Source organism: Hyla sarda, chromosome 9 (genome assembly GCF_029499605.1).
Source record: "Hyla sarda isolate aHylSar1 chromosome 9, aHylSar1.hap1, whole genome shotgun sequence".
Classification (NCBI taxonomy): domain Eukaryota; kingdom Metazoa; phylum Chordata; class Amphibia; order Anura; family Hylidae; genus Hyla; species Hyla sarda.
Genome location: NC_079197.1, coordinates 22,319,826 through 22,330,403, shown reverse-complemented (window position 1 = coordinate 22,330,403; position 10,578 = coordinate 22,319,826).

Here is a 10,578-nt window from a genome sequence, read left to right as displayed (position 1 = left end):
TCTATACCTACCTGCAGTCCGGAGCCCCGATCCCCCAAAGCTCCCCCTATTCCAGCGCTGACTTGTGCTTTGAGGCAGGATTTAAATATTCATAAGCGCCGGTCACATGAGCGCTCGTGCCTACTAACGTGACCCTGCATCGGTCACCCGCCCTATAACCCGGTGTATCGGGTTATAGTGCAGGTGAACGGGTGAGCGTTTTCCTTTAATATCCGCTGTACTCAGTTGACATCAGTTCCGCTAAATTTCCGTTATTTCTAACGGAGAAAAATACCGGAAATAACGGAGATTTTAAGGTATGTTATTTAAACATCTGTTATTGCTAGTGAGCATGCTCAGAAGAAAAGAGAATGGAAATGGTTAACAAATAACTGACATTAACGGTGATAAACGGATATTTTAACAAACGTTAATGGTCCATTAGGAGATCGTCGGGACCCCACGCGATCTCCTGCCCAGCGCCAACCTCTCCGTGCGCATAGCAATCTCTACTCTGTGCAAGGAGACTGTCGACCCCAACATGAACATGTTACCTGCAGATTGTACTGTATTTTATATATCATCTGCTCAGCTCCTCCTGCTCTATAACATGATACCTGCAGATTGTACTGTATTCTATATATCATCTGCTCAGCTCTTCCTGCTCTATAACATGATACCTGCAGATTGTACTGTATTCTATATATCATCTGCTCAGCTCCTCCTGCTCTATAACATGATACCTGCAGATTGTACTGTATTGTATATATTATCTGCTCAGCTCCTCCTGCTCTATAACATGTTACCTGCAGATTGTACTGTATTCTATATATCATCTGCTCAGCTCTTCCTGCTTTATAACATGATACCTGCAGATTGTACTGTATTCTATATATCATCTGCTCAGCTCCTCCTGCTCTATAACATGATACCTGCAGATTGTACTGTATTGTAAATATCATCTGCTCAGCTCCTCCTGCTCTATAACATGATACCTGCAGATTGTACTGTATTGTATATATCATCTGCTCAGCTCCTCCTGCTCTATAACATGATACCTGCAGATTGTACTGTATTGTATATATCATCTGCTCAGCTCCTCCTGCTCTATAACATGATACCTGCAGATTGTACTGTATTGTATATATCATCTGCTCAGCTCCTCCTGCTCTATAATATGATACCTGCAGATTGTACTGTATTGTATATATCATCTGCTCAGCTCCTCCTGCTCTATAACATGTTACCTGCAGATTGTACTGTATTGTATATATATATGTATATATATATATCATCTGCTCAGCTGCTCCTGCTCTATAACATGATACCTACAGATTGTACTCTATTGTATATATCATCTGCTCAGCTCCTCCTGCTCTATAATATGATACCTGCAGATTGTACTGTATTGTATATATCATCTGCTCAGCTCCTCCTGCTCTATAATATGATACCTGCAGATTGTACTGTATTGTATATATCATCTGCTCAGCTCCTCCTGCTCTATAACATGTTACCTGTAGATTGTACTGTATTGTAGATATCATCTTAGCTCCTCCTGCTCTATAACATGATACCTGCAGATTGTACTGTATTGTATATCTCATCTGCTCAGCTCCTCCTGCTCTATAACATGTTACCTGCAGATTGTACTGTATTGTATATATTATCTGCTCAGCTCCTCCTGCTCTATAACATGATACCTGCAGATTGTACTGTATTGTATATATCATCTGCTCAGCTCCTCCTGCTCTATAACATGATACCTGCAGATTGTACTGTATTATATATATATATATATATATATATATATATCATCTGCTCAGCTCCTCCTGCTCTATATCATGATACCTGCAGATTGTACTGTATTGTATATATTATCTGCTCAGCTCCTCCTGCTCTATAACATGATACCTGCAGATTGTACTGTATTGTATATATCATCTGCTCAGCTCCTCCTGCTCTATAACATGATACCTGCAGATTGTACTGTATTATATATATATCATCTGCTCAGCTCCTCCTGCTCTATATCATAATACCTGCAGATTGTACTGTATTGTATATATATCATCTGCTCAGCTCCTCCTGCTCTATAATATGATACCTGTAGATTGTACTGTATTTTATATATCATCTGCTCAGCTCCTCCTGCTCTATAATATGATACCTGCAGATTGTACTGTATATATCATCTGCTCAGACTATGGCCAGGTTCACACAGTTTAAAATGTGCAGAGGACTGCTCGGAAATGCGCAGTCTCATAGACGGCAATGCATTTTTTTTATGGAGTCTGCAAAAAGAGACAAGTATATACTATTTGCGGATGCCAGAATTGGGGATTCCGCTGCAGATGTTTCCGCTGTGTGCACATTGCAGCAGAATTCTAGAGAAATCTATGGGACTCTGCTGCAGGGGAATATCCATGTCGAGTATTCCGGCGGAATTTCCGCACGGATATACTGCAGTGTATACATAGCCTATAACTCTTAGCCTTTTGGGAATTGTATTATTGCAACAGCCGGAAAACCACAGATCGGGAAACACCACTATTTCAACACGAAAACAATTTGTCAACCTGCTTTATTAATAACCACAAATCCCGTTGACTGTGATTTTTACCTCTAGGACTTCTCAGACAGGAGCCTTGTGTAACACCTCAACCTTTTTGGTTGTTTCACTTCATAGTGAGATTTGTTGCCTTAGTATATAAGGAATATTTATTTGCTCCAGTGGTGACGCTGCTGGGATATTTACAGTTTACAGCCGATCGCTGGGGTTCTTTGCCTCAGGACACAATGCCAAAAACGTATTATCCTTCTAACAAAAAGCTGTTGTTCTATAAGCCAGTGTTCCCTACGGGTGCGTTCATGCGGCCGTCTGTCCCCGCGCTTTTTTTTTTTTTTTTTTACCCGTTTCGGTTCCGTTCTTGCAGGCTGTAAACAGATTACGAACTTTAAAAAAAAAAAAATCCCATTCATGTCAATGGGATTTTTTTTACAATCTGTTTACATGCGTTTGTACCCGTCCGCCCTCATTTCCGTTTTTTTGACGGTAGGAAAAACGGCACATGCAGTATTTTTTCTTCCGTCACAAAAACGGAAGAAAAAACGGATACAGTAAATGTGACATTGAAGTCTATGGAAAACGGATGAGCGTTTAGTGTCATTCGTTTTTTTTTTTCAATCCATTTTTACTTCTGAGCATGCTCAGAACGAAAAAAAATTATAATTTTTTTGTTTATTAACTGAACAATAGCGGATCCATACGGATACAAATGGATAACATCCGTTATTGTCCGCTTTAGAGATGAGCGAACTCACAGTAAATTCGATTCGTCACGAACTTCTCGGCTCGGCAGTTGATGACTTTTCCTGCATAAATTAGTTCAGCTTTCCGGTGCTCCGGTGGGCTGGAAAAGGTGGATACAGTCCTAGGAGACTCTTTCCTAGGACTGTATCCACCTTTTCCAGCCCACCGGAGCACCTGAAGGCTGAACTAATTTACTCAGGATAAGTCATCAACTGCCGAGCCGAGAAGTTCGTGACAAATCGAATTTACTGTAAGTTCGCTCATCTCTAGTCCGCTTCTTTTTAAAGTCCTTTTTTATTTTTACGGGCGAAGAACGGGTCTAGATGGCTGTGTGAACGCAGCCTAACCCGGGTGCCTCCTGCTGTTGCAAAACTACAACTCCCAGCATGCCTGGACAGCCGTAGGCTGTCCAGGCATGCTGGGAGTTGTAGTTTTGCAACAGCTGGAGGGACACTGGTTTGAAAACAATGATCTAGATCCAGAGCAAAGGAAAAGTAGTGCAGTTGCCCATAGCAACCAGAGCTGCTCTAGTAAATCAGATTCTCATTTTCAGGGTATGTTCGTGGACCCTGTAAGTGAATCGAAGCACAACTTGCAGCGGATTTCGAGTTACGATCACGTGAACGTACCCTCGGTGGAAAACGAAAGCAGAAATGTGACTGGTTGCTATGGGCAACCACTTTACTTTTTTACCAAAGCAGACAATTCCAGGTCAGTGTCTCCGACCCCATGTAGACTTGAGTTCCACTTTATATAGCTGGCCACAGACACATCACCTGATATCAGGATTTTCTGCCGGATTCCGCTTGGAAATTCCGCTGTGTGAACAAGGCCTTACAAAGAATTATAGGGGTTGTCTTAGCCAAAACTAACTTAGTTAGGGGAGTCACTAATACAGCTCCCCGCCCAAGGGACAACTTACGGGATGGCCGAGGGAGGGGAACTATATAACTTTGTATCCTCTCCATTCCTAGGGGGCAAAAAAAAGGTCCCCTAGGGATGGTGAGGAAAAAGATTTTACCATGTATAACGCGCTGCCAAGTGCGTCTTCAGCAAACTGTGGATTTGTTTGAAGTATGGTCTGAGCACTGACTGCCTGACAACCCCCCCCCCCCCCCCCCCCCCCCCCCCCCCCCCCCCCCCCCCCCCCCCCCCCCCCCCCCCCCCACCCCCCCACACCACACACACACACACACACACCGCTTCAACCTCTGCAGCAATGCTGACAGCACTCCTGGATCTATTTCCCCATAACAACCTCTAGAAATGATGCAGAGTGTGAGCACCTTTTTTGGTCACCATGTGAAACTCCTGTATCGTCGTCTTGTCCACTTCTTCACGATCTTCTTATAGCTTATACCATCTTGGTGTAGGGCAATATATATGTATGTATATATATTTTTTATTTTTTTTCCCCCAGAGTTCTTTGCCATGAACTTCCAGTGACCAGTATTAGAGTGTGAGAGTGATAACATTAAACTGAAGACACATGTTCCCCATTCACACCTGAGACCTTGTAACACTTAGACCATGTTCATACGTCCAGAATTCCACTGGGTGGTTCCGGAGCAGCAGAGTCCCATTAAATTCAACGGGATTCTGCTGCACTTTACACAAATCAGAATTTCCATGCCAGATTCCATGCCAGTTCTGGCATGGAAATTCCATTTTCCATGTCCGCAGGAAGACTGAACCTGTTAATTCTTTCTGTGGACTCTGCACGGAACGCATAGCCTTCTATGAGACAGAACATATTATGCCGGCGCCTAATGTCGGTGGAACGTTTGTATAGAGATTTTCCATGCGGACATTCCGAGATGTGATCATAGTCAAATGACATCTAGGAGGGAAAATAGCTAATTGAGCCCAATTTGGATATTTCCACTTAGGGGCGTTTTCCTTTTTGTTTAGATATTAGTGGCTTTGTGTTGAGTTATTTTGAGGGGACACAACATTAAAGGGGTACTGCATCCAGAAATACTTTATCGCCTCTCCACAGGATAGGGGATAAGTAGCTGATCGCATGGGTTCCGACCACTGGTGCCCCCCACGATCTCCTGAACGGGACCCCGTCCCCCTCAGTCAGGAGCGTGTCATTACCTCTAAATGGCACGCTCTCCATTTATTTCAATGGGCACTGTCACTTAATAAAATTTTGACATGTTGTAGAGACATGTCAAAAAGTTTTGAGTGTTCCCTCCGCAACCAACAGCTAGAACTAACTGGGAGAAGAGCGCACAAAGTGAGACAAACTTACAAAGTAAGTCTATAGGACTGTCCCAGACTGCTGCACTTTTCTCCCCGCTCTAACAATTGGTCGAGGTCTGAACACTCAGTCCCCCGACTGATCAAAAACTTTGACGTGTCTCTAGGACAATGTTTTCCAATCAGCGTGTCTCTAGCTATGGCAAAACTACAACTCCATAAAGCCAAAAGCTGTCTGGGCATGCTGGTAGTTGTAGTGTTGCAACAGCTTTTTTATTTTTTTAACAGCTACACTCCAAGTATAGTCCCCCCCCCCCCCCTAGTTCTTATAGTTTAACAATTTTTATTGTTTAAAAAGAGTACTCCAGTGGAATTTTTTTTTAATCAACCGGTGCCAGAAAGTTAAAACAGATTTGTAAATTACTTCTATTAAAAAAAAAAAAATCTTAATCCTTCCAGTACTTATTAGCTGCTGAATACTACAGAGGAAATTCTTTTCCTTTTGGAACACAGAGCTCTCTGCTGACATCATGACTACAGTGCTCTCTGCTGACATCTCTGTCCATTTTAGGAACTGTCCAGAGCAGTGTATGTTTGCTATGGGGATTTTCTCCTACTCTGGACAGTTCTTAAAATGGACAGAGATGTCAGCAGAGAGCACTGTGCTCCTGATGTCAGCAGAGAGCTCTGTGTTCCAAAAAATAAAATAATTTCCTCTGTAGAATTCAGCAGCTAATAAGTACTGGAAGGATTAAGATTTTTTTATAGAAGTAATTTACTAATCTGTTTAACTTTCTGGCACCAGTTGATTGTGGATTAAAAAAATAAAAAAAAAAACATTATAATTATATATATATATATATATATATATATATATATATATATATATAAAAATTTCCACCGGAGTACCCCCTTTAACATGCACTACAGAATAGAGCAGTGTTTCCCAACCAGGGTGCCTCCAGCTGTTGCAAAACGTCAACTCCCAGCATGCTCGGACAGCTTTGGCTGTCCGAGCATGCTGGGAGTTGTAGTTTTGCCACAGCTGGAGGCACCCTGGTTGGGAAACACTGGAAAAGAGGCGCAATGGACTTGATGGCAATGTCATCTGCATCCAGTGTCCATTGACTGCACACACAACCTGTCGGTAAAAAACAAAAAAAAAACAAAATGCACATGTAAACGGAATGTCATTTGGACTAGGGTATCATTTTACTTAAGATCTAATGCAACATGGAGAACAAGTGATTTACATGTACATTTTCCCTTGAAGCTGGAACGAAACAAAAAAAGTTCTGATAAACACGGAAGAAAAAAAAAAAAAAAACACAACACGAAGCCGCCTGATGCAGGCAGCTGAACGTAACATGTCAGGAAGAAAACCCTCCGGGCCATGTACAAACACAACGCAAAACCGGATGGCCGGCAAAGAAATCAGGCAAAATTCTAGATCATCTGCAGAGTATGGAAGACATTAGCAGAGCGACGCAGCTGAAAGATCGAGTCTTTGGACTGCAGGATCTCATGCAACAGGCACATGGCTGAAATAGAAGCATAAAAAAAACTAAAAAGTAATAAATACATTTTACATTAAAATAAAAGCAGCAACAGAATATCCAGAAAAACGCGGCACCAGCAAAACGTGTCCATTCACCTCATCAAATCTTACTCGTATGGCTAATATTTGGGGAGAATTACTTTGTATTTGGCGTATACTTTTAAGACCACTGACCCTTGTTTCCACCCATGCAAGGATCGCTAGGAAATACGTAGTCACCATAGACCAGTGTTTTCCAACCAGGGTGCCTCCAGCTGTTGCAAAACTACAACTTCCAGCATGCCCGGACAGCCGTTGGCTGTCCGGGCATGCTGGGAGTTGTAGTTTTGCAACAGCTGGAGGCACCCTGGTTGGAAAACACTGGCATAGACCGTAAAGCATTTTTTAAATGGGCACTCATTAACACACATTTTTGCTATTGTACTCCTAATGGTAAATAAAAAATATTTCTAATATACTTTGTTTAAAAAAAAAAAAAAAAAAGCTCCAGAAAGGTAAAAAGATTTGTAAATTACTTCCATTAAAAAAAATCGGAATCCTTTCAGTTCTTAAGAGCTTCTGAAGTTGAGTTGTTCTTTTCTGTCTATGTGCTCTCTGATGACACGGGTCTCGGGAACCGCCCAGTCTAGCAGAAAATCCCCATAGCAAACCTCTTCTAAACTAGGCGGTTCCCGAGACCCGTGGCACTTCGAAAAGAACAACTCAACTTCAGAAGCTCATAAGTACTGAAAGGATTAATATTTTTTAATAGAAGTAATTTACATATCTGTTTAACTTTCTGGAGCCAGTTGATTATTATATATATATATATATATATATGTAAGTTATATAAGTTTTTTCCTGGATAACCCCTTTAAAAAAAGCTCGAGAGCACATTTTCCCCCATCTCATATACAGACTTAGGACCGAAGCCCAAACACAGAAAGTGCAGCCTGGAGTGCTGAGGGGGGGGTGTCCAACCAACAGCATATGGCAGTTAAGTGTGAGAGGAGCTATGATTGGATGAGGCTGGACACACCCTCCTCAGCACTCCAGGCTGCACTTCCTGTGTTTGGACTTCGGTCCTACGTCTGTGTATGAGATGGGGGGAAAATGTGCTCTAGCTTTTTTAAGCACAAATAAAAACATAGAAAACGTCTTTTTTTTTTAACAAAATATTTTTTTATTTACCATAAGGAGTGCAATAGCAAAAATTAGTTTTCATGAAAGTTACCCTTTAATGACTTATTAAGATGGATAATCAGTTCTCCCCCAGGTGTTCCAAAGACATCTCAGCCACCTCTGAATCTAGTGCACCCATCTGCCCAGTTATTTTTTTGTCTGTACATACCTAACGAATAATGAAGTGCATCACATTTCTAATGGGATCTAGTTATATAGGAGAGTCCATGTTAGAAAGCCCTTTGACATAGTCTACAGTGGTCCCTGAAGTTACAATATTAATTTAAGGTCCCAGAAGGACCATTGTATGTTGAGACCATAACTCTAAAAAACCTGGTTATTGATTCTGAAGTCCCACATATAAAAGTAATAAAGATCTGCTGGGAGCTGTAATCACTGTCTATGTAGAGGACAGGAGCTTCTTCGGGGTCCTGTACAGTACACAGTGTCCTAAAAAAGTAACATGGAGCCCCCCCCCCCCCCCCCCCCCCCACCTGGTGTCCAAAGGAGCAGCTAACCCTGGTACAGGTAAAGAGTACAGAACATGTAATACCTTCCTGTACTGTAGGGGGCGCTACCAGACACCAGTCAGTGCATACACTTCAGTAATACAGGTAAAGAGTACAGAACATGTAATACCTCCCTGTACTGTAGGGGTCTCTACCAGACACCAGTCAGTGCATACACTTCAGTAATACAGGGGTTTTACCAGAGAAATTCCCATTCTGATTGGTCAGATCTTTCAGCCATTGACACATTTCACAGATCTGGACTGTCTGTACATTGTATGGTCAATCTGGTTTTAAGTTACGATGGTCCAGAAAAGACCGAAAATATTGTAACTTTAGGCCATTGTAAGTTGAGGGACCTGTGTATTCTAATTCTGTACATTCCTGGGGCATTAGGATTCAACATGGTACCCGTAGATTTACCTCCAAACAAGGAAAGCCCTAAACCTACATTGGAACTAAATAACCATCCCCCCAACCTTAAAAACAATGCCATCTGCAAGTATAACTATTTGGCATCCATCGATGAGGTAACCATGGGCACATTTTGATTGCATTGGCTTTTAAAAAAAATAAATAAATAAAATAAAATAAAAAAAAAATAATAATAAAAACACACTAAAAACTTGAAATTTCCATGGTGGGAATTGTCTTTCTTCTGATTCACCATTCATATATATATACATACACACATATACACTGTCTGCAGGATACACAGTTAAACGGTCTTAAGGATGTGACTAGAGATGAGCGAACTTACAGTAAATTCAATTCGTCACAAACTTCTCAGCTTGGCGGTTGCTGACGTTTCCTGCATGAATTAGTTCAGCTTTCCGGTGCTCCGGTGGGCTGGAAAAGGTGGATAAAGTCCTAGGAAAGAGTCTCCTAGGACTGTATCCACCTTTTCCCGCCCACCGGAGCACCTGAAAGCTGAACTAATTTATGCAGGAAAAGTCCAACTGTCGAGCCGAGAAGTTCGTGACAAATCGAACTTACTGTAAGTTCGCTCATCTCTAGATGTGACCCTATGTAGTGTGCAATGCAGCAAACTCCGGCCCTGTGTGTAAAGAAATCTATGTATGACAAAGCAGATGCTCAATGGTCTGTACTGATAAACGTGTGTATATGGTCCGTATCGCAGATAATAAAAAAAAAAAAAAAAACATCTAGTGCAAAAGCAGAGGAGGGACTGGGAGAGATAAACAAGGCCCCATATGTTGTATGGGAGGTATCTCTAGAGCACAATGTGGAGACGAGTGCATTGCAGTATCTAGGCCAGTGTTTCCGAACCAGGGTGCCTCCAGCTGTTGCAAAACTACAACTCCCAGCATGCCCGGACAGCCTTCGGCTGTCCGGGCATGCTGGGAGTTGTAGTTTTGCAACAGCTGGAGGCACCCTGGTTCGGAAACACTGGCCTAGGCCTTGCATCTGGTCCAAAATATTTTGTTCATATTAAAAAGGGAAAGTCCATTTAAAGCCAGTGTTCCTCCAGATTAGACTTCAAGAGATCTTCATTAATGGACTTCAAGGAACACTCCATGCTAAACTCATCCAGTGCTACCCCCAGCAATCTCCTCCCGAGCATCCCACTCTCCTTGTGCGCGGAACGATCTCCGCTCCGTGCAAGGAGACTGTTGAACCCCACACACAAAAGCGTTGGCCGACATGCCCCCCCCCCCCCCCAGCGAACGCTGTATCTCCGGCTATCCCATTGAGATACATGAAGGGGCACTTGTCGACCTGCGCTTCTTGCAGGGGTCGACACCACTCTGGTTATGGGGAGAGCGGGGCGCTTTGCAGGTTATTGAAGGGGTCCATGTAGTCCTTTGGAGGAGAAAAAAAATACATTAAAA